The following is a 26,048-nucleotide window of genomic DNA, read 5'->3' as shown; positions in this document are numbered from 1 at the left end:
CACCTCTAAGACCCAGTTCAGGGCTCCCACAGGCTCCATCCACCTAAATCCTGACCTGGAGCACCTGTGGAATGGTTACTGTTTATCTGTCTTCCCACCAAGAGATGATCCCCTAAGGACAATGGCTTTGTTGTCTTCATCTGTTCACTTTTGTGTTCCCTATATTTGGCATGGTGCTTTGCACCTGGGGCCTTGCAACTCAAAGTGTGGCTCATGGCTTAGCAGCATCAGCCCCACCTGGGATCTTGTGAGACCTACAGAGAGATCTTGAGCTCCACCCCAGACTTACTGAATCTGAATTTTCTTTGCCTTTTTTGAGACAGGGTCTTGCTCTGTCATCCAGGCTGGAGTGCAGTGGCACAATCATAGCTCACTGCAGTCTCTTGGTGGGACTGCCCAAGAGATTGTCCCATCTCAGCCCGGTGAGACACCACACCTGGCTATTTTTTTTTGTTTTTTTTCACTTTCTTGTCTAGGCTGTAAATTTTCAATTTAACAAGTTTTCTATGTGATTTGTGGCCACATTGAAGACTCAGCAGAACAGGGTGGGGTGGGGAATACTTAATTTGTGGAATTTACCCAATGAAATCCAGTTATTCCTGCTGAATTTCTCTCTCCTCCAGGAGGACATAGCAAACGAGCTGAGGAAGCTGAATGCTGCAACCCTCTCCCCTCAGCCCTGCAGCCGATTCCTGACACAAACTCCTTGGAGTTCAGTGGCCTTTTTCCATGCACCTACCGCCTACACCTACTACTTTCAAAGAAACCACAACCTGGACCTGGAACAGAACTGGACGTGCCAAAATGCCTGAGGACACTTCATCGAATGTAGCTGGCTTGATGGGAAGCTGGCATGACTAGAAATGTCAGGAGTCTTCCCTCTCAAGGTTTCAAGCTCTGTGTTGCTGATTCAATGGTCCAGATTGAGATCAGATGAGTCAAGTTCAGATGACCATCCAAACCTTTAGATGAGGCCTAAAACCAAATCTGTGTTCTCAAACCATTCCAAATGTGTTCATCACCAGTTTTTGTTTACCATACCACCCAATCCAAGAGAGCGCAGTCATTTCTCTAATAGTAGATGCATAATTTGCTCATCAATGGAAAATCTAAGTGTACATAAGGTCAAAAGCTGCGAGAAACTTGACACCTTTGAGATTGTGCCAAACCTCAAGCTTTCAGTGATAAGGGCTCTCAGTCAAACCTTCTGAGGAGGATGAAGTGTATTTGACCCAATGTTTAGCATAAGCAGGCACGTGCTATGCTGTCCCTTCATGATGGCTGAATTCTTTGCTAGACTATGAAGGAAAACAACAGCTTAAGCAAAGCCTATATAAAACATCAACCCATGGTCATGGCCCAATGAGGTATGGAGATATTGTTGAAATCCAAGGAAGTGAAACAAAAGTCCTGAGCCTTATTGGCTACATTCCCTTAATTGTGACACACTAAAAGGTAACAGTCATTAGTTCTAGTATCATGTAAGTACAACACTCTAAAATGTCTACTACGGATATCAAAAGCATTAATTCAATATACACTTATTGGGCACCAACTGTGTGCTAGGGGAAGTGTTGGGTAATGGAGATTCAACATGGAACTTCCTTTTATTTTCCCTCACTGCCTTTCTCTTTTCAAATATTTAATAACCATCCACTGCGTCCCAGAAGCTGCGAGGCCTGGGGCAGGTGATTCTCTCTCCTGAAGCCCCCTGTGTCCCAGCTGGGAGTGACAGATACATCAACCAATAAATAACATGGTGGGAAAAGTCTATTAATAATGATATATACACAGTCCTTAGGGGTATCCTTAACCATCATGCTCCAGCTTAGATCTCTGAAAACGACCTTTTAGTTATTACTGAGGATGTCAGCAATAAAACTGGATCCCAAAGAAACCATTCATGATGATATATCCTTATTGGAATTGAAAATGCATGAGGAAATCACATGTAGGTCCCAACTGATAAAGCATTATCCACCCATTAAGTTAGATAGGAGAGGTGGCTTACTGTCAATAACATATCTCAGAAAAAAATGTCCTTATCTCTTGATTTTTGTAGATCAAACCCCACTACAGGAGTTGGGCATGTTTGTAGATCCCATCACTTACGCTGATAAGGCAGTTTTCAAAGTGCTTTTATAAAGATTTGCTCATTGGGTCCTCAGAGTAACCCTGGGGGTAGCTGGTGGCGCACCACAGTGTGGCATGGTTGAGATGAGGACTACTGTACCATGCTCTTCGTCAAGCAAAAGGCAGACAGTCATTCTCCACTTTTTTATAGATAGATTGATTGAGATGAGTCTATGTTGCTCAGGCTGGTTTTCAACTCCTGGGCTCAAGGGATCTCCTTGCCTTAGCCTCAAGAGTAGCTGAGACTACAGGTGCTGGCCACCATGCCTGGCTCATTCTTCATTTTAAAAGCATTATAAATACTCTTAAAAAATTCCAAGGAACTAGGTGTCCCTCTAAACTGCCTTCCTCTTCATGTAATTTGACATTAAGTGTCCTGGTGTGTTAAGCTTCCCTCTATTTAAATGGCACTGCAGAAGGCCACACCACTCAGGTTTAAGAGGACAGAAGGCACTCTGTCCTTGAAGCATCATGACACTAAAAGTTCATTCACAAAGTTCATAAGATCTCTATCCCAGCTATTACACTCCTAAGGTCACTGGGCTCTCCTCAATAGGTATATTAAGCAGCAGCCTCAAAAAAGGTCCTCAGTTTTAGGATGCAAGGAAAATAATTCATGAAGGTGATCAACTTTAAGTTCAAATTATATTCATTCTAGATTTTATCATGGCTTCTGCCCATGAATATACCATCTTCCATTCACATCTAAGGCAACTAGTTCAGGGTGACAGGAAATGGGCACATTATGAACATCTGCTATATACAAATCTTTACCCACCTTTTACCTCCTTTAGAATTTTTCTAACTCGGTGGACTCTCCATTATTCAAAGGAAGTTCTTGATTTTCACTCCTTCTCACAAGGTTACCTCTTACAGGTAACAGTACCCTCTTCCCTGCAAAGGTCAGGACAAGAGGATAGAGGAAAAAGCTAAGAGAATCTCAGAACTGTTTATGTGCTAAAATTCTTAGCTTAGATGTATAGATGGACAACGAAAAGTGGGCAAGAGAAAGTAAAACTAAAATTTAGGCAAGGAAGCCAATTACCCAATAAGGAGAGAGCCTAGCATGAGAGTATCAAACCAGACTATCTCAAACCCATAGTCTTGTGGATCAAGGCACTGATGGAGGGCATTGTAGAAAAATGTTGAAAGCAATACGGCAGACACTACTGGATTGGTAAATTGCATCCTCTCCTAGCAAAGGAGCACACTCCCAGAAGTTAAAGGAAAGAAATGGAGAGTGGGAGGTATATTTTGGGTAAAAAAGAAAAAGAAGCGCTTGTATGAGTTTTCATGTGATTTCAGCGAAGTCATAATAGAACAGCTTCCCTTCCCAGAGCTTGCCCAGAACAGCTATTTAAAGGGAGAGTGAGAACTGTATAAGCTTTGACTAGATTCTGAGGTCGGAGCCTTAATTAGAGTCACAATTGTATTGTACATCTATTTGTGTAACTGTTCAATTAGGAGTGTAATAGCTGGGACAGAGATCTTAATGAGCTTTTAGTGTCATGATGCTTCAAGACTGCCCTTTTTTGGTTGTTGTTATTATTAAGCTTTCATAGAGGGGCTTTTCCTCTCTGCTGTCCAACTATGTGGTTCTCCCTTCAGGCAGGCTGAAATGCAAGACTGAGTCTTCGTATATCTAAACTTGGGCATTAAAAATGGGCTATCTTCCCCTTATCATCTTCATGATTAGCTTGTAAACAGTTTCTTGGATCTATCCTGTTATCAACATAACCTCTGGGAATATTGCAATATTAGGGTCAATCTTTTACAACTGAGATAACTGAGATTCAGAAAGATGAAGTGAACTACTGGACACAGCACAGATAGTGATAGAGCCTGGGCTTGCATATCAGCGTTCTGACCTCTTAGGAACAAAACAATCACAATGCCTGTACACATCATAATAAAGTCATTCTAACACTACAATGTATACCAGTAGCCAAACTGGATCATTCATTTAAAAAAAAATTCATTCCCAAAGACATAATTTTTGTGGTCTTAATAGGTATTTTACTTGGTTTTTCTCTGCCTTTCACTACTTAGACTTGGGTGCGATTAACGATGATACTTAATATTTTGTGTTATATAGAATGAACAGCACTCAAACACATTCTTATTTAAGCAAACCTGTCCTACGAAAAGCTGTATTCATGAACCCTTACCAAATAAATGGTAAGGATGGCTTTTTTGTTGTTGTTTTGACTTTCGAAAACGATTCTCTGCCTTAATTCCCTCACATGTGAAATAGGCATAATAATGCCATCTACCTTACAGGATTGTTGGGAAGATTAAATGAAGTAATGCAGTTAAACTGTTCAGTAGACTATTTGGCAGAGCTTCAAACTCAATCAATACTAGCTGCTTTTGTTCTGTTCTTTTCATTATCACAAAAGGGTGGCCAGAAGATTATGCATCCCAACTGTCAGAATCATTATTATTATTATTATTATATTATTATTATTATTATTGAGACAGAGTCTCGCTCTGTCGCCCAGGCTGGAGTGCAGTGGCACCATCTCAGCTCACTGCAACCTCTGCCTCCCAGGTTCAAGCAGTTCTTCTTCCTCAGCCTCCCGAGGAGCTGAGACTATAGGCACGCACCACCACGCCCAGCTATTTTTTGTATTTTTAGTAGAGATGGAGTTTCACCGTATTGGCCAGGCTAGTCTTGAACTCCTGACCTCATGATCCACCTGTGGATCCACCTGTGATCCACCACAGCCTTCCAAAGTGCTGGGATTATAGGCAAGAGTCATTGTGCCGGGCCCTCAGAATCATTTTTCGTATTTTGTAGGAGGCGGCGGACAACTTGGGTGGCATGGTGGGGGTGGTTTAAGTGTTAATATTTTGAGATGATTAAAAAGGAAGAGAAAATGAATGTCAGAGCTTGTGAAAATGACTGTTGAGACAAAACAATTATTCTGTTATAAATTAATAATGCAATTAACTTATGGTATGTTATTGAGTGCTTGAAGAATGGATAGCCCTCAAATATTCTTTTTAAAACCCATTTATTGCCCAAGATAAACTTAAGGGTAGTGTCACATTTTGAAAAATGTTATTTTATTGGCCATAATTTTTCACAGTTCTGATGGGGACTTAGTGACAGCCCAACACAGCAAATGTCCTTCATATTACCATCCTTTTTTTTTTTTTTTTTCCCTCTAAAGCTAAATGGTCCTGGGACCACTCCAAATGTGATTTATTTGTCCCAAGGCCAGTAGAAGGTTCCATGTAGGTGAAAATGGATGTTTGGCTAGTTAAAGAGAAATGGAAATGAGCTCTGCAAGCTGACTTACTCAGTGGAAATGGGTAAGTAACTCAGGAACATTACATCACTGTACATTCTGACTATAAGGAATTGTGGATAATTCATGTCCCTTATAGATACATATGAACTTAACACATGATCTATCAGGAAGGAAGAAGACAGGAGCCTCATGAAGAGGGTGAGCATCTCAGTGCCAGGCCTTTGTGCTATTTGCTTCACTTACTCACTTAGTAATTGCAACGGTCTAGTGAAGCTTTAGGTTCCAAAGTCACAGAGCACAAAGTAACACCACCACTGGGATTTGTTCCACGTTTGGTATTGCTAGTATTGCGGAGACTTTGTTTTACCTTGCCTCTTCCTTTGGGGAACAGTAGTAGGCATCCACTTTTACAAGAAAGTTGATGCTGTGAGGAGGAAATAAGAGGCCAGAGAAATTCAAGGTAAAATTAATGAAGATATGTTTAGATCCTGGTTCTCCCATTGCCTGGTCCAACGTTCTTTCCACCACATTCCAGTCCTTAGGGAATAGGTAGAAAGAGAAAGAAGTTTGATAGACCTCATAAACCCTGAACAGGGCTCCCTGTCAGAGAACCTGGGTTCCAGTCTAGTCTGTGAATCTCACTACCTGCAACTTGGCTCTTTCACTTCCTCACACCTGTTTCCTCATCTATCAAATGGAGAAGTTGGTCTAGAAGATCTCCAAGGTCCATTTCAGATCTAACATTCTATTATTCTATTATCTTTGTTCTCTGGTAAGTAGAAGCATATAGCCCTGGGCTTATTAATATTAACTGGGGCAAACAAGTGAAATTAGTTTATGAAAATAGAGCTGTGGTTTTTGCTTGGAGCCAAATTTGCCTTATGAGACTCACTTTAAGCATTGGTAATGGGATTGCTGATGGCTCCTTGGCCAGAACCTGAACGCCCTGCTGTGACACTGTCCAGATGGGGCCAAGGGTGAGTGTCCTCTGCAGACACATGAAACTGAGGCACTACACAGTTTAAGTGAAAGGAATAAATCAAATCAGTCACATTCAGCCTGACTCGTCTTTCATCTATCTTTTCTCAATGCTTGTTCAGTCCAGCTCAGTACGAAGTCCAACCCTTCCTGGAAACAGCCCCTTCCAGTCCCAGCCTGCAGTGATGGGCTGCTTCACCGAACCACAGAGAGTTCCTGCCCTCTACACTCATACCATTTATATTCTGGGACTCAGGCCTGTCTATATGTCTCAATATCTGAGAGCTATAATGAAGATCGTTGTGTCAGGGGTAAAGCTTTATGCCTTTGGTCAGGGGAGAGATGGGATATTACATTTTTTTTGGCCCAGATGACTTATCTTCATTCATTTATATATTTTTCCATGTGATATTTTGATACAAACATACATTGTATACTGATCAAAGGGCAAAATGCATCACCCCAAGCATTTACCATTTTTCTGTGTTAGGAACATTCCAATTCTCTTAATTATTTTGAAATAGACAATAAATTATTATTAACTATAGTCACCCTATTGTGCCAATGAACAATAGATCCTATTCCTTCTATCTAACTGTATTTTTGTACTCACTAACCATCTCCTCTTTATATCCACCTCCCCATTATCCTTCCCAGCCTCTGGTAGCCATTATTCTACTCTCCCTCTGCATGAGTTCAAGATTTCTTTTAGTTCCCACATATTAAATATTTGTCTTTCTGTGCGTGGCTTGGTTCACTCAACATAATGTCCTCCAGTTTCCAGTGATTTTGTGATTTATAATAAGAAATATATATTTGGTCTTCATCCATTTCTGGTACTGAGTTCCTAAAACCCTTGGAATTTCCTAAGAGGTAAGAGAATAAAGGTGAAATAATCATCTTTTTTTGTTCATAACATACCCTTTTCAATCACACCTGCGTTTATATTAATGACTGCCCTTTAGGAAGCTCCTAAGGATGGGGGACTGGTTGCCAGAAGAACCAACTGTGTGACTGGGACTCTCAGCCCCATTCTTCAGATCTCTAGGGAGGAGAGAGGGGCTGGAGTTTAAATTAGTCACCAGCAGCCAATCATGCCTACATGATGAAACTGCCATAAAACCCCAAAAGGACAGGGTTCAGGGAGCTTCCAGGTTGCTGAAGACACAGAGGTGCTGGGAGGGTGGCATGCCCCATCCCCTATATCTTGACTTATGCATCTTTTCCATCTGGGTCTTCCTGAGTTGTATCTTATCTATCATCTATCTATCTATCTATCTATCTATCTATCTATCTATCTATCTATCTATCTATCTATCAATCTATGTATCTACTTGGTTTCAAGTCAGAATCTTACTCTGTCATCCAGGCTGGAGTGCGGTGGTGTGATCTCGACTCACTGCAACCACTGCCTCCAGGGCTCAAGCGATTCTCATGCCTCAGCCTCCTGAGTACCTGGGACTACAGCTGTGAGCCACCATGCCCGGCTAATTTTTGTATTTTTAGTAGAGATGGGGTTTTGCCATGTTGCCCAGGCTGGTCTTGAACTCCTGGGCTCAAGTGATCTGCTTGCCTAGAGCTCCCAAAGTGCTGGGATTACAGGTGTGAGTCACCACACTCAGCCTTTTTACATAAACCTTTTTGTATATATCTTTTAATATAAACCAGTAATTTAGTAAGAAAACCATTGTCCTGAATTTTTGATCTGTTCTAGCAAGTGACTGAACCTGAGGAGGGGGTAGTGGCAACTTCGAATTTATAGCTGGTGGGTCAAAAATCACAGGTGACAACCTGTAGATTGACATCTTAAGTGGGGGCAGTATTGTGGGACTGAGCCCTTAACCTGTGGGATCTGATGCTCTTTCCAGGTAGACAGTGTCAGAATTGAGTTTAATTGTAGAACACCCAGTTCATGTGTGCCACAGAACTGAATTGTTATAGGAAAAGAAACCCACACATCAGGTGTCATATGTGAAGCACTGACAGCAGTAGTAGAGAGCCTTTCCTCTTAGGGTATACAGACGGGAGGTCATAGGCTATATATTTGACCTACATTGTCCTTTTCGCCAAGTTTGTTTTAATGTTCTGCTCTTGGGTTCTAAAAAAAGATGCATTAGAGCCTAAGTATATCAATGTGCTAAGTACATTCATATGTACTCTATAGAAATTTTGTTGAGGCTACAGCTACCAAGATCTCTTGATATTCTCTATATGAGATCCTATGAGAGAGTTCTTTCACAATTTCGAGAAAATGGCTACCCCACTTTAATGATCATTTGATTAATAAGAACTGTGAATTGACAATGTCTCCCATTATATTTTGGTTGCCAGGAAGTCCAGGTGAAACATGAAATGAATTGATGCAATCTTTCTTGTTCTATATAATGTGTATGGTATATTTTTAATTTGGTCATGATAGTTTTCAATTTTACTTACACTTTCCCTGATCCTGCTTCTCTAATATTATTTATATTTTGCCATTGTTATATAGCAGAAGTTTCCTTCTATTTTCCCCAAATATTTCTTAAAATAAGGTGAAACATATATAAATACACAAATAACACCCATAATTTGTTTCAGTCTAAAATGCTTAGCATGGTGCCAGAATTTCAGCAGTTAATAACTACTGCTTGATTTATAGGGAGACACATTGCACCTTATAGAGAAGCAGTCTCTGAGAGTCAGAGCTGGCTGGAGAAGAACTGCATGGTCCCTGTCACTGGAGGTATCTGTGAATAAACTGGATGAGCACTTTGGCCGACTGACTTAAGCCCTGGTTTCTTTAACTGGAAAGTGGTAGTAATAGTATCTCCCTCGGAGGTCACTGTTAATAGTGTAAGTTGGTACACGTCAAGCTCTCAAGCTCTTAGCACAGGGATGCACATTTGAAAAAAGTAGCCTTTATTATTAATGAGGACTTGTGCATTGAAAGCTGTTTTATTAGTTTAAATTCACTTCCAAACCTCATGGTTCTGTTGGGTTAGCAAGTCCTCAGTCATCAGAAGAATCACAGACTTGGAGTCTTGGGCCAACCCTGCTTGTGTGGCTACTGTGAGAGGGATTTAAACAGCAAACGAAGGACTGGATGGAGTGGCCTTTGGGCTTCCTTCCACCCCAAAGTGTGTGATACTTCGGTTTCAAATCCATTCAGTCAGAGATGGCATAAGGGTGTCTGGGAGAAAAAAAGGATTCTAATGTCATTTTATTAGAAGTTCTCCCTTCTTTCATGTGTAAATTTCACTTGGGACCTTATCAATTGGATATTAAAGCATTTTCCAGGGGAAAAAACACTCAGTAAGAGGAAAATTGAGAAAATGTCTGAGAGCACTTCATGCCTTCCTGTCTATCTGTACGTAAAGAGCTGCTTTCTTCACAGCTTTCCAAACACAGGTTGGCAACCCGATTATTTCCACTAGGCACAGACAGCACACTTCAAACAAGGAAGCTGACCAGAAGCCATGCCAAACATGATGGATGTTCCAGTTGTATTACCATCAACCTCAGACCGAATAACTCCATTATGCACCCCCCATTATTTTACAGTATTTTGATGGTGGTATCCTTCGGAAAATGGGCCACATCTAGAAAAAAAGAACACTTCAGTTCCTTTTATTTTGGCTGAAATGACCATAAAACTGCAAGTCCTCAATGCAGCCAAGGTAACCGTTTTTTCCCACTGACCTTTGTGTAAGGAGTTGTCAGGCATCGGAATGTGGCTGAATTAATAGGTAGGACCTTTCCCAGAGATATAGAGGGCATAGGCTGATTTCATGATTTTATAAATAGATTTTTCTTTTCCATGAAAGTCCCAGGAGAGGCATCTATTACAGAGGTTGGGACTATAGGTGTCACCCAGGATAGGCCACAATATAGATTATCCAGGTGCACATAACAGGAGAAGGAATGGCGGTCTCAATAATGCAGGGCATGTTTCAGCTTAATAGTCCTGAGTTCAGCCAATACTTTGGTTAGAAACATGACTGGAAATCTCTCCAAAGAGACTCTATCAACAGCAGATTGCCAGTGGGCAGGTCTGACAGCACGCAATGTCCAGCATGTGGCTGGTCACATAACAGGTACTATAAATATTTGTTAGAAGTTTCAATTTTCCTCGGCTGCTCTCAAGTAATGGCTTTTACAAGTCCCAGACTTCCAGGAGCAAAAAATGCATAAGCAAGTGACCACTCCTCCCTCTCCCCTTGGAAAACCATAAAATGGACAAGAAAGTGCCTAAGCGATGCTAGCCCTAAGGGGAACCCTGGCCCCGACACCTTGTGCCATCCTCCTTTTGTTCCCTCTGGCTTGGTAGTGCATCACTGTTCTTCCTTCCTCCACACTTGCGTCCCAGAGGAGGCAACTTGACTAGGATACATTGCACCACTCAGAATTCATAGAAAGATCAAGAAGAAGTGATGTGAGGACTCTTTGTGTTCTTTGGTTGCCTCTTATCTTTTCTCATTGTGGTTGATTGGGCCAAGGAAAAGATCTCCACGAAGTAGTCTTTGCAACAATAGTATAAGAATTCAATCAGACATGTGACTAGGCCTTCCTATTATTCATGATTTCAGTCATAAGGTAATGAGGAAAGCAAAGGTTGTTCGGTTACTAGCTGCAACTGGCTACAGAAACCAGGTGCTATTTATTGAGAGAGTTATTGAACTGCTGGTATGTACCAAGTAGCATGCTAAGCACTGTGGGGCTAAATAAAGGTAAATTAAACATCCTATGCACAAATTAATTATCCTATGAATTAGACACCTACTCATATGACCAGAGAGTGAAAAGTGCACCTAGGAGCTACAGACAGATTTTTGTGGATTTTAGAGGAGAAATAATGTCTTCTGTTTACAGGTATCTACCAGGTTGTATAGAAGAAGTAGTTCATATGCTGGTTCTTAATGAATAAAAGGCATCTGGACCTGAGGAGGTGGTGGAAGTGTAGTGGCAGTGGCAACCACCATAGAATAGAGGGGCATCGTTAGCCAGCAAATCTCTCTGGGAGGATACATTAGACTAAGAAGGCACTTGGCCATTAGATTATGTAGTCAGTTTATAACTGTATACGTGTAACGACGCTCAAACACTTTTGCACAGAAACCGACTTGGCATCACAAAAGCATAAGACCTCCTGGACAATGGCCTGCATTTTCCCCTTCCCACAAGGCATTCTGATTGTCAACGGTCACAGGCATTTTATGCTAGCTCAATCCTTACACTCACTAGTCACACATGGGTCACTTGCAGAGTTGTTTACCTGTCCCTGTGACATAAGTATATGCTTGCCTTTGGCTATTGTACAAGACAAGTCCGAATCCTATTGTTCTTTTCCAAGACAATCAATGTGATCTCTTGTCAAGAAGTATTTTTTAAACAACTTCTTAACTCTCTGTTATTCTACTAGTCCTGTTAGGAAGACACATCACAGCTGTCTGGTTTGCTAGACAATCAATGCAAGTTGGAGAGGTCTGATACTTGTGCAAACACAGCCAGATCCTCTTTTCTCTAAAGTGAGAACTTTTAGTAAATGCCTTCTTGAGCACATCGGAACAAGCATAGCAAACAGTAATTAGAACGGACTTCAATGCATAATAGATGAAGTCTACAAAAGGAGATGGGTTGGAGATATCCAGGCAACAGAAGTTTTGCACATTTCCCCAAATTACATTCCTGTTGCAGATCAAAGGTTTGTTTTTTTTTTTTCAAACCACACCAAAGCACACATTTGGAAGCCAAACTCCTCAAGGGCACTTAAGAATTATTTGGTAACCTTCCTGTTAAATTTGGAGTTCAGTTTACAAGCTTAAGGTACACCAAATAATGGCTTTCATTGAATCACTGCCCTAGCAAACAAAGCATTGTTTATGGGATTGGAGAATGACATCTACATGAGGTTGGAAGTATTTTAATATGTGCATCGTATGTTTCAAGGGCCATGGCCAGCCAGACTACCTGTAATGCCATTCATCAAATAAATATTTAATATCACCAACTCAGATTTTGACTCTGTTCTTCCTTGTGGGAGCCTTTCAACCAAGGAGAGCTGATGAGGGAAATATTGCCCCTATGTTCCAAAGCTGAATGGTTTTTCCACTTAAAAAAGGAAGACTTTTCCCTTTTATGGAACTGGCTCTCTCTTGTCCAGTCTAGCCAGTTCAAAGCCTCTTATGTGAAGCAGTCAGCTTCCATATACCACAGCCATATATAATTAAAAACTTTAAGGTTGTTAAATGCAATGCAGTATCCTGGATTGGATCCTGGAACAGAAAAAGGACATGAGTGGAAAAAACTGGTAAAATCCAAATAAAGTCTGGACTTTAGTTAATAGTAATGTGCCAATGTTAACTTCTGAGTTTTGGCAAATGAATCATAGTTATGTAAGATGTTAACATTGGGAGACACTGGGTAAAAGGTAGGCAGAAACTCTCTGCACTATCTTTACAACTCTGCAAATCTGAAAGTATTCCAAAGTAAACAGTTTACTGAAAGCTTTGTGGATAAACTTATGCTTTGGAGAATAACTCACTGGCAGCATTATGAGGGAATCTCTACCATAAAGCAAGTGTGCCATAGCAGAGTAAGCTCTAGTCTAAGAGGTAGGAGCTCCATGTCTGAGGCACGATCCAAACTGTGATCTTGCATTGGCCATTTAACCTGCTATAGAATGAATACCTGCATCTGTGAGATGCTCTGCATCTCTCACAGGGGTATTAGGAAGAATATGCAAAGATGCTCTGGAGAATGCAATGAAAACCTAAAAGGATAAACAAATTCAAATGGTGGTCTGAGCAAGACATTGGGTATCTTGAGAAGGTACTGACCCATGATCCACAGGCAAACGCAAAGGCAGTTATTGTTTGGTCTTAACTCTGGAAGCAGGACAGCAAGAGAAACTTTTTGAATGATACCTGAGAGACCACATCAGGGTCTCTCAGGGTGCACAGAATTTAGCAACCAAGTACAAAGTAGGGCGGTGAGAACAGCAAAGGTTTTGCTTGGCATCTCCTGGAATCTCTGAAACTGCAGAGTGGAATCACCTCTCTATTTAGTAATTGAAGAGGTGGTTCATACACAAGTAGAGGAATCTTGTGTCCCAGATGCTAGCACCACTACTTGCTGATTTGTCATTCCAATTAATTAGTTCCTTCCTATGGCAGTACATCTGGTCTTTCTTGCACAATTCCCCAGCACCAACAATATCAAAGTCAACTCCTTAGCATGGTGCACAAGCTCCTTCACATCTGTCCCGCTTGGCTCAGCTCCTGCCCTCTCCTCCTTACCTCCAGTCATGCACCCCTATGTGCTGTTCCCCAAGTGCACATATTGTTTAGTGCTCTTGCTCTTCCTCCTCTCCGGGGTGCCCTTCCATATCTTCTTCACCAGCGCAATCCCTACTCATCTTTTCTTTTCTTTTCCTAATTCCTTTATTTATGGGCTCCTTCTCTTTCCTCTTTTCCTTCTTCTTCATTTTTCACATCAAGTGCCAAGTCTTTAAAGATTCTTCCTTGATCTTTTGTCTCTCCCAGTCTCAGCTGGTGCCCAGAGCCTCTTGCGCCCAGAATTTCCCCACACTCATGATTAAAGTGTTCATCTCAGATTCTGACTCTCTCCCTAACACAGCCTCCACACCAGATTGTGGTCTTCAATGGGAAAAGGTCGTGTGTGTGTGTGTGTGTGTGTGTGTGTGTGTGTGTGTGCAAGTTATCTTAATCATTTAGCCAAGTATTCAGTACAAAGTAGGTTTCTGGAATAAATGAATGAGTGAATAAATAGTTACACCCCTTAGATCTATTCCAGAAGTATGCAGGTACTTCTAAAAGGACAGGAAAATTTGTTATTACATGTTAAAAGTTATTTCCATTAGAATAATTTCCAAATACATTCATATAGCTTGTGGTGAGCTCACACAGTTCGATATTACTAACAATATGTACAGAGGATTTTGCAGAATGACATAATGAGAATGACAACATTTTATAACTAAATACCAGATAATGAAAGAAAATTAATTAATTTGCTGCTAAGATAAATGACTATACAAACTTAGCGGGGAAAGCTGCCACAGCTATTATGTTTCTAAGTTTGTTCTGGAATATAAAGTACCTTCCACTGAACAACTCCCACCTCCAATTAGCTGTATTAGCTCTATTAAGTTGAAATGCAGCTAGAGATATCCAGCTGCTATTTTAAACATCCCCAAATAATACATTCTGGAGCGAAAAGCAAATTTTGTAGGTAACAGGTATAAAATATCAGGGAATTTATCTTTCACATAGTAATGCACAAAAGAAAGGGCAAATACAGAATGCAAAGCAGTCTGTCTATCCTTCTATATATATTTGCCAATTAGCTTATAGGGAACTCACTTAAAACAAATAACCTATTTTTTTCAATGTTAATATTAATTTTACCAGGCCAAGGCATGAAGTCCTGAAAAGGGAAAAAGAAAAACCTGTAACAGCTGTTTACCCTAAATCTGGCATTCCTTCTTTGGCTCAAGAAAATTGACAAAAATCTCATCTTATAAGTTCACTGCTACATAAAATGTATACATTTGAACATTAAATTTTATAGGTTTTGTTTTTTTAGGGGGGTAGATTATACTAAAATTCTGCTTATTTGCAGACAAAGCTGTGTCCTTGAGGGCACAGTTGAAGTTACAAACAAAATGTTTTATCTTATTTTTTTCAAAAATATGCATTAAGCATCAACTATGTACCAGGCACTGTTCTAGGTGCTGGGAATACAGCAGTAAACAGAATAAACTTTCCAACTTTATATATAGGATTACATTCCAGCTTAGGGGTCAGTAAACTTCCATAAAGCATCAGCAGAGTAAATACTTTCAGTTTTGTGCCAAGACTGTTTGTAAGACTCAGCTCCACCATTGTGGTACAAAAGCAGCCAGACAATACATGAAGGAACGAGTGTGACTGTGTTCCAATTCAATACAGACAGGCATGGGGGGCCTGATTTAGCATGTAAGCCACTGTTTGCTAACTCCTATTCCAGTTTACAAAATATCTTCTTAATCACCAAAACCAAGTAGCGGTATTACAGAATTTATGGAATGATTTATAGAATTATGGAAATTCAGAACTGAAAAAGGACATCCACTTATTTTAACCTTATTTTGCCCTGAGGAAGTAGGATCGTGGTTAAGAGTGTGGCCTCTGGGATCAGCCTGCCAGTGTACAAATTGTGCTTTTTCATTAACTATAGGTGATTTGGGGCACGCTATTTAATCTCTCACTTTTTCTCATTGATAAAAGGAAGTGATTAATACTATCTACACCTCAGGAAACTCTTAAGATATCCAGGTAGGCCGGGCGCGGTGGCTCAAGCCTGTAATCCCAGCACTTTGGGAGGCCGAGACGGGCGGATCACGAGGTCAGGAGATCGAGACCATCCTGGCTAACATGGTGAAACCCCGTCTCTACTAAAAATACAAAAAATTAGCCGGGCGAGGTGGCGGGCGCCTGTAGTCCCAGCTACTCGGGAGGCTGAGGCAGGAGAATGGCGGGAACCCAGGAGGCGGAGCTTGTAGTGAGCCGAGATCGCGCCACTGAACTCCAGCCTGGGCGACAGAGCAAGACTCCGTCTCAAAAAAAAAAAAAAAAAAAAAAAAAAAAAAGATATCCAGGTAAACACTTATCAGGGCATATGGCTCACAGGAAACGCACAACAAAATTCTAGCTATTCATCAGAACATCATCATTATCAATAACAACAATAATGGTAACAACAAAAACACTGACACTCAGAGAGGTGACAGGACTTGCAGAGGGTCCCATAGCTAGACAGTGTCCAAGTCAGGATAGGAACTCAGGCTCCGTGCCTCCAAACTCAGGATCACATCTGATCACTCGCTGTCCTTCCTGGATCTCAGTAAATCATGTGATCCGTGAGTAATAAATGCTGGGCATGTCTACAAATGGTAGCAGGACTCACTCAGTTCAATTACCCAGGGAATTCTAGAGCTGGGCTGTGCTGTATGGAGAGGTACTTTAAGGAAACACATCTTTGAGAGTTAACCAAATCTTTCTGTTAGAAATGTGTCTGCTGTTGTCTCACTAGTATGTCCAAAGGTGAGGATACCAATGGAAATCACTCAGGAGAAGAATAGTCATTCTGGAAAGACTATTCTGCAGCCACGGTGGATGAGAGAATCCAATCCCTCTAGGTATGAATGAAGCCAGGCCTTCAGTAGTAGATTCACTGTGAACGAGAATGCCTGGAGGAGGTTAAATGTTTTGGCTTTTTTCACCTGATGGCAGGCTCCAGTGGACCACCCAAGGAGCCCTTTGAAATACTATTTTTCATGGTAATTATTTTCAAACTTTTGGTTGTTTCACTTAAGGATCAGGTTCTCTAAAAACTTCTTTGAAGACCACAGTTGTTCAGGGTATTTAATGTAAGTTAGCCTCAGGGAAAGAGAAAAACCAGTTGTGAAAGCCAAGGGTTTTATACCACCACACCCTTCTGAAGTCCCACAGATTTCTACTATTTCAAGCAAATCAAGCCACAATAGCATAAATGTTCTTTCAAGGAACTTTAAGCTAATTAATTGTGAATGTGACAGCTAGAGTACAGAGAATTAATTTCCTGAGGTTGGTCTCCCCCCACCAAAAATGTGTTTTTTCTGAAGTTGGCTTTCTGGGATCTGTCCTTTGTGGGCTCTGACAGGAAGCGGGAGGGTTAGGAGACCACCACACTTGCTGGAGTCACTCAGAATTCTTTTGACAAATGGTGTTGCTGACTTGAGACATCTGGGTCATATTGGGCTTAAATTTGATTTTAAAATCTTTCTTCCTAGGCCAAAGATAATGTTCTCCTTGGAAATCCTGGACATTACTGCACTGGTGCCCATACACATTAACCTTTACACATTTTTTTAAAACCTTCGTTATCATATCAAGGCGATGTGATAAGAGTCACACAACTTCAGTCTGCTTCTGACACCACTGATCACACTTGTTGGGATTTTTGCTGATTTTCTTTTCTGAAATCATTTTCGCATAGTACTGTTTCCAGGTAATTTTCAAAGAGAAATATCATCTAGTGTTTGTGCTTCAAATATTCATGTGTTTAATACAGGTGTATGGGACATCTTCTATGCCTGAGAGTTACCAGGTATCTGATATCATGAAAACATGGCTCTTTCCTCAAGGATTAGTGAGACAGACACCTAGTCACAATTCAACATGCTAAGTGCTATTAAATTTTGTGGATATTGGACATGTTTTCACTTGCGAGTGGAAGCTAAATGATGAGAACCCATGGACACATAGAGGGGAACAACACACACTGGGGCCTTTCAGAGGGTGGAGGGTGGGAGGAGGGAGAAGATCAGAAAAAATAACTAATGGGTACTAGGCTTAATACCTGGGTGATGAAATAATCTGTACATCAAACCCTACGACCTATGTAACAAACCTGCACTTGTACCCCTGAACTTAAAAATAAAAGTTTAAAAAAAATACTTTCTGGATATTGGTGAAGACTTTTTAGAAGAAAGGACATCTCAACATAAGGCTGAGAAGTAGTTCACCAAGGCAAGTAAATGGGAAGCACACACCAGGCTGAGCATGTATGAAATCCAAATGCAGATTCTAGGACCTCTGAAGACCTAATGTAGTATTACTGAACATTGACAGCCTACGTTTCTTTCACCTGCTTGGTGGGGTACACTCTTATCCTTCTCATCTACCTCTCTCTCCCCAGGACTTAGCATACTGCCAGCTATTTTATAGGAATACAATCATAATGTCGAATGAATGAGTGTTCTTAAGACTTTTTTTTGGACACAAATGTTCTTCCCCTGAGATGCTAAGTTCTCTTAAGACAGGGTCTGAGGCTGTTTTGATGTAATCCAAAGATAACTTAATCGATTTAGTCTGTGAGTAAAAATGGCTGTTATTTTTAAAATCCAGGTAGATGTTATCACTCTCATTGTTATTATAACACTGTTATCATATCCAAGCATTTTTAACGAAAACACCAAAGTTTATCTTACAAATAATGAATCCATTCCAAATCTAAGACTCTGTTAACAATCAAGATCCATATTCATGGAGTTCCTTACACTTTACTACTTCAGAAACATTAGTAAAATAAATTAATAAAATAAAGCAGTCAAAGCAATAAAAGAAAGATTTCACTTTCATGCTATGGAATTATGTCTGAATATACCCATAATTTCTTCCCTCTGCAGATATTGGTAAAATTGCCTAAATCATACACCAGTGGTGCTCTAATGAGACCCAATTTGGATTCACTTCTATTAAAGGCAAACTAACTGTATACAAAGGCCTTGCTTCAAATATTCACAATATTATACAAACTTTAACAACAAATCCCACTGAAGTGAGTATGGGCTGGTGAAGAGTAAGGTGTGGAGACTAAATTAAGAATTTTCCAGTGTTGGCTGGGTGTGGTGGCTCACGCCTGTAATTCCAGCACTTTGAGAGGCAGGCGGATCACAAGGTCAGGAGATCAAGACCCCATCCTGGCTAACAAGGTGAAATCCTGCCTCTACTAAAAATACAAAAACGGCGTGGTGGCAGGCGCCTGTAGTCCCAGCTACTCAGGAGGCTGAGGCAAGAGAATGGCATGAACCTGGGAGGCAGCGCTTGCAGTGAGCCGAGATCGCGCCACTGCTCTCCAGCCTGGGCAACTCAGTGAGACTCCGGCTCAAACAAACAAACAAACAAAGAAAAAAAAAAGAATTTTCCAGTGTTAAAGAGGACAGAGTGACTTTCTCCTCACCAGCCTCACCCTCTGGGGACACAGAGAGAGCTGCGAATTTGGCCTTACCCGGTTGGTGGCTGGTGTGACTCACACGGAGGGAAAATCATGGCTCAGAAACGGAAGATGTGTTGAAATCGCCGTGATCTTTTGAGGCTCTGCCTGCTCACCCTGCAGTGGCTGAGTCCTGACCATCCTTGGAGGTCACTCCTGCTCCCTGAAAGCTCTGTTCCTCTACTAGTACTTCTTAGCCTTCTTAGCTAAATCCTGACTTTTTATTGCTCAAACCTCCGTCTGAAAACCTGGGACTTGCAGAAACAGCAGCTATCGGAAGCAATACTCCTATAAAGACCTACTGTGCTTATTTTTCTAGATGAAGTAAATTATGTCTGAGGTAATGTCTTTTCCCCCAAGTTCACGCAGTGGGTTGGTAAAGGAAAAATTTCCATTAGGTAGGCCTCCCTATAGGTATCCAGAATTGGTGTATCCTACAATCTTTAGTTTTAATTTTCTTAATTTAAGCTCCTTGGATTCCAGACTTCTAGACCAACGGTGGATGTGCTCATCAAGCCCCAACTCAGGCACTCATCTGTCAGCTTGTGCAGGTTTTGGGACAGGATCTGAAGACCTCCAATGACCTTTCTAGTTCTTGGAGTCATGATTTCTAAGATCGGGCTGGCCTTGGTCTTCTTGGCTACCCAGGTCCTCTACTCCCTAAGTTCCTGTGTGACAAAATCAACTCTTTCCGTGTATTAGAAGCATATACTTCATCTCCACTAGCAGCAGCAAAGAATGATTGTCTGTCTTTGCAGGGGAGCAGGGGTTTACTGCAATAGAGAACCAGGTAGTATGATCCACAGTGCTGAGTTTCAATCTGTTGCTAGTTGCTAACCAGGTGGCCTTGGAGAAGTTTTTTTTTTTTAAACCTTTCCAAACCTCAGTTTGTTCATCAGTCAGTAACATGAGAATAATTATGGTACTCATACATCATGGGACTGTTGGGTAGAGTATGTGAGATGATATATTTAAAGCCTTTAACAGAGCCAGGCACACAATCAATGCTAGATATATTAGCTGTTCGTGTTAGAGTTACTTAGAGAAGAGAAAGCAAATAACTATCAAAAGTCAATAAAATGATACTCTAAACATCTAATTAAATGCAACTTGATAATCATATAACTGTACATTTACATGATTTGAAGCATTTTTTCCTAAAAAGAACAGTTAGTTTCTATGATTAATTATTTAGATTACAGAAACAAATTGGAGGACTCACTTTAAGAGGACATGAAGTGGCACCAATGGAGATCAGACATAAGAGGATATCAATGACATTTATGTCTAATAGGCTAATAGCATTGAAGGTTAGGGTCAGGGTTCTGGAAATTCCTCTCTATTAAAAGGAAATGCTTTTAAATGTTACTCAGCAGAAACAATTTCCTTTTTCACCCCTTGTAAAATAAGTCACGAACATAAACTTTCCACCTCTATGTACCATTTTAGAATGCCGTTTCCTTTAAAAGCAGACATACAAGCCATCCGCATGAATGTGGGATTGTCAACTGGGTCACTAGATATAGGAGATTTATAAAATCTGTGACAGAATTTCCTGTAAGCATGATTTGAAGAAGTAATCTACTCCTTCACCCATGGGTCCTGGAATATGGCCTGCACACAGACAAACATGTAAGATGTAAGCAGCAGTTCTGCCTATCTCAGAGGCTAAAATTCTTTCTTCTGACCAATCACATCTCACTTTACCCTTTGGTTTCCAGGAACATTTAAGGATCAACTACTGGAAATCCTGTAGGTCTATAAGCCTATGTATTTCTATTCCCTCACCCACTCCTCACCCTGGCATTGGTTTGGCATCCACCTCTTCACTTTTAGGTCCTAATTTCTAAACAATGATTTCTAGTAGGTCAACCCTACTGTCATTTGTGTAGGTCAAAAACCATTGAATTTCAACAACTTCATTTGATTCAACCTATTTTTTCCCTTGTTAGTTTATGGATTTGTTGTAGGCCAGCTCAAAGCCTCCAGAAAAGGAGAAAATATATGCATATAGCAATAATCAGCAATAGACTGGCTTTTATAGATATCCAACAAAATACAAAGAAATTAAATTTAATACATGTCTGACTTGAGAAAGCCAGAAATTAAAAAAATCTGCCGATGGGTTTAACTTTTTTTCTTAGGGTATGTCTTGCTTTAAAGGTGAGGAAGGTACTAATCTACAAAACAAATCTTGCCACCAGACACCTCAGCCTCTATCTCTCACCCCTATTTTAACCTCAAGGCCTCTTCTGTAGACCCCACTATGGGTTCCTCAATGGTTAGACAAATGCTGATGTAAACAAGGATTAATTTGGACAACTCACTCCGTGCTCTGCCTTTCCCACACTGAGTCATGACTCCAAACTTCATCATGCTCTTCGGACCCTTGCTGCACCTTTCTTATCATCAACCTGGCCTCTGCTTTTGGACTGCACTTGTCTTTCTTCCCGCTGCCACACCACACTCCTATGGCCTCCTAAGCTGCATGACTCCTGCCATTCCCATATCTGGACACACCCAGCATGACTGTCTCTGCTGGGGGCTAGAAACAGCTCCACTAGAGAGACACCCTCATCAGGCCAGGAGGCCCCACACAGGCACCTCTGATCAGCCCTGCTGGGACCCAGTGCTACCCCACCATTTCTCCCAAAGGGTTTTCTCAATATATTCAACTGTCCTGAAGTCCCTACTCTACCCACTGGATGAAACACCATTTTACCATTACTTAGAAAATCAGGATATGGCTTAAACTATGAGGCTGGTCATTAGAGCTGAGGCTCAAAGCACATTTCAAAACCCAAAATGGCCACTCTGTCACTGTCATTTCATTTTTAGTAAACCTCTAACCTTTCTTTTACCACCAAAAAAACAAGAAGAGAGCGAGAGAGAGAGAGAGAGAGAAAAAAAAAAGAGAGTGGGAGTAAAAGGGAAAGTGTTAGAAAACAGGGTGACTTTCTTCTGAACAATGGTTGCATTAAAAAGGGTCCTTGAGGCAGAGAGACCACTCAAGAAGGAAATAACACCTCAAACCAGGGGGCCCATTCACCAAAAAAGAGTTCACATTTGAAGCTCTTTGCAAAATGTTTTCCTGTATCTGCTTTCCCTTGTTCACTACAAAACTGATGAAAAATAAAGATGATAAATATGTTTATACAAAAAGAACCCATTCAATAATTCATCACCTTGTTGGCTTACAATATAACTACTCCAAAAGAAATGTGTTTTCCTACCCACTGACCATGAATGGACACCTGAGACTTAAATATGGCTCAGAGCATTGTCTTCCTGTGCACGTGTTGTGGAACTGTCCCCAGCATGCTGCCTGTGCTAGTTAACCCAGGTGGGGCTTCCTCCTCGATTTGCCCTGCTGTTCTGTATCTTCCATCTCTCATGTCTCCCACCACAAAGCATGCTGGCGAACACCCAAAGTTTTGTTTTGTTGCAACCACTAAAATTCACTAGACATGGAATTACAGTATTTTTCAGCCTACAACAACGTTCTCAAATAGGGGTAATTTTGTCCCCCAGGGTATATCTGGCAATGTTTGAAGACATTTTTGATTACAACAACTAGGACGGGTGTATGCACTGACCTCTAATGGGCTGAGGTCAAGGATGCTGCTAAAAACATCCTACAATGCACCAGACAACCCTTCGTGATAAAGAATTTTCTGGACCAAAATGTCAGTAGTGCTGAGATTCAGAAACTCTGGCCTAAGTGGAATACGGTAATAAGCATCTGCTAGGCCAAAGCCTAGGGAGGGAAGGGATGACAGGATTTGCCTAGAATTACCCAGTTTGGAGGTGGTAGGGCTATATGTGGCACTCAGGTTAGGTAGTACTATACATTTCCTCTACAGCATGTTTATTCTAAAAGGACTTATCCTTCAGATGGAGCTTAACTACACACACACACACACACACACACACACACACACACCCGGTCTAGTAGGAAACACAGCTAGACCAATTGGTGATTATTGCTGGACATAGTAGGATTATACTGAATTTCTCTCCTTGTTCTGATATGTTCAGCCAAAATTTATTTGGTTTGTTACTTTTGTTTTACTTTACAATAAGCACTTACTGCTTTTATAAGCAGAAAGAATAAGAAACTATTTTTATTTTGAAAAACTATATAGGGAGGCTGAGGTGGGAGGCTCACCTGAGGTTATGGGTTAAGAGTTTGAGACCAGCCTGGCCAACATGGTGAAAGCCCATCTCTACTAAAAATACAAAAATTAGCCAGGCATGGTGGCAGACGCCTGTAACCCCAGTTGCTCGGGAGGCTGAGGCAGGGGAATCACTTGAACCTGGGAGGTGGAAGCTGCAGTGAGCCGAGATCGCGCCATTGCACTCCATCCTGGGCAACAGAGATATCGTCTCAAAAAAAAAAAAAAAAAAAGAAAACCTATATAAAAATGCAGTTGAATTTAGCTTGATTAATATTTAATGCTGGTGTGAGCACAGCAAGGACAGCAATACAGAGTCATAGGGAAAGGATGGATATGTGGTACCAATAGGGATTCTTCTAGAAAACTGACAACATGGATTCAGAGTATTAAAACATATCCTGTTGTTGACTTAGCAATTACTCTATAAGAGATCTGTCCCAAAGAAAAAAAGGATGTCAAAGATGGATATAAAGAAAGCTAAGCGAAGTATTATTTTATAATAACAAAACAATAGAAATAATCTAAATATCTAAAGTATGGCTTAATAAATTTTAGTTTGACTGAACAAAATATATAAATTATATTAAAAAGTGTTGGTTTAACCCCAAATATATGCAAATGATGGAATGGTATGCAGCTGTTAAAGATCATGTTTTCTATTATTTCAGTGTTGATCTCCCCATTAAACTGAAGTCCATGAGGCCAAGGATCTTGCCTTTTCCATTCCTTCTGCATTCCTGATATCCAAAGTAGTTCACACAGTAGGTAGGTAATAATTATTGTTGAGTGATTAAAATGAATAAATGAATATGGTTATCAGTGACAGTATTAAAGATAATTAGAATCTTTTTATTTTTCTATTAACATGTTTATGTTTCCAAGATTCTCCAATAAGCATATGTTACTCTTATAAATAAAAGATAGATTGTGTTGTTTGTGCAAAAAGTAAGGGAACAGAGAACTTAAATTTAAAAAAAAAAGGAGTACAAAAGAGTATACGAAAGGGTGTTGAGTACTTGGGAAGCCCATTCCACGATGCAACTGAGGGATACAATGATGTGGCTGCCATGGATTCAAAGTGTGGGGGTTATATTTAGCCAACTGATGGCCAGCACTCCTTTGTCAAACTGGTTTTCTCTTCCAGTATTCTTCCCTGATTTAAGCTTTTCTCCCACTGGTAACTCAAGAGCTAAAACAATGGAGAAGCTACAAATCAGATTCGTTGGTCATAGCCTCCAGTGTCCCCCACAGTATTGGAGGCATTCTGGCAGCCGTAGAGGCTGGGGGTGCTTTTCAACTGGATTGCGTCTGTGGCTGACAAATGGAATAAAAGAGCTATGCTGTGGTGCTCAAAATAGAACAGAAAAAAAAAAAGTATCCCAAAGAGAGAAAGAAAGAGAGAGAGAAAGACAAGAAGAAGAAGAAAATGGCACAGACATGAGAGGCTAGCTTCTGGAACAACCTAAAAAGACCAATGTTAACCCAGACCCATGAATATGATTCTCACATCCTTTGTAGAACTTTTCTTTTTTTTTCAAAAGTGCCTCTTTGGGACTGCAACCCTGAAAAATGTCATCTGACCCTTTGCTGGAATGACTGGATCCTTATGTCACCCGTAGAAAAAAATGCCTGGTGATTTTATGTATATTTGACTACTTGTGGTCATCTGGGTGAGGTGATTGAAGAAACAAACAAGTCTAAAAATATAAGTCCACATATGTGTATGGAGAGACAGCAAAAGAATCTGAGTGAAAAAATGAAAGAGGGATACAGGGAGAGAGACAGGGAGAATGTGGACAGCCTATAAAACAGGGTGGGCCCTGCAATAACTGTCATGGGGTAGAGTTAGCAGTTACTGGAGTGGTCTGGAGTTTATTGGTTCTATTAAGGTCCTATGTCAAAACCCATTCTCTCTTGCCTTCTTCATCCCCCCGAAACTTTGAGACAATATGTCTTTACCAAGAGAATAATCCTTTCCTCCTTCAATTAGAGCTATAGCTCAAGATGAAAACAGTCCCCAAAAGAGCATGGGAGTCATGAGTGTCTCGTTGTTCTTGAGCACAGGTTTTAGTGACAGAGCAAGGGTGACTGGGAATCCGGGGGTGAGAGGAAAGTGGGAGCCACTGAAGGAATAATAGGCCCCCAAAACAAATGTTGTTTTCCTTATAGTTTGGACAACAGCCCTGTCTTTAAAAGCAGCTTCTTCATTTCATTCCATGAAAACAGCGTATGTGACTGTAGTAGATTAAAGATGGCTATATATTTTTGACACTCCCTTCAGTGAGAAGTGGGTTTGATTTCCACTGGCCTTGAATCTGGGCTGGTCTATAATACTTTGACAAACAGAATACAGTGGAAGTGACACCATGTCCCATATAAGAGGACTGGTAGCTTCCATCATGCTCTCTTGGAGCCCTGATCTTCTACATAATAAGTCCAAGTTCTCTGTAGTAGAACCATGTAGAGATAACCTGAGAAAACATGGAGTGTGCAGTTGAATCCCAGACTTCCAGCTATCCCTGCCAGGTTACCAGATATACGAGCATTGCCATCTTGGACCCTTCAGACCAGCCTGGCTGCAGTTGAATACCAACAAGTGATTCTAACTGATGCTAGGCAGAACAGAAGAATTGCCCAGCCTAGTACTGTCTGATTTCCTGACTCACGAACAAAATGGCTGTGGCTTTGGCTACAGAATTCTGGA

Source organism: Colobus angolensis, unplaced genomic scaffold (assembly GCF_000951035.1).
Source record: "Colobus angolensis palliatus isolate OR3802 unplaced genomic scaffold, Cang.pa_1.0 Scaffold19, whole genome shotgun sequence".
In the NCBI taxonomy this organism is placed as follows: domain Eukaryota; kingdom Metazoa; phylum Chordata; class Mammalia; order Primates; family Cercopithecidae; genus Colobus; species Colobus angolensis.
The sequence above is the reverse complement of the archived record's forward strand: the minus strand, read 5'-3'. Positions refer to the sequence as shown.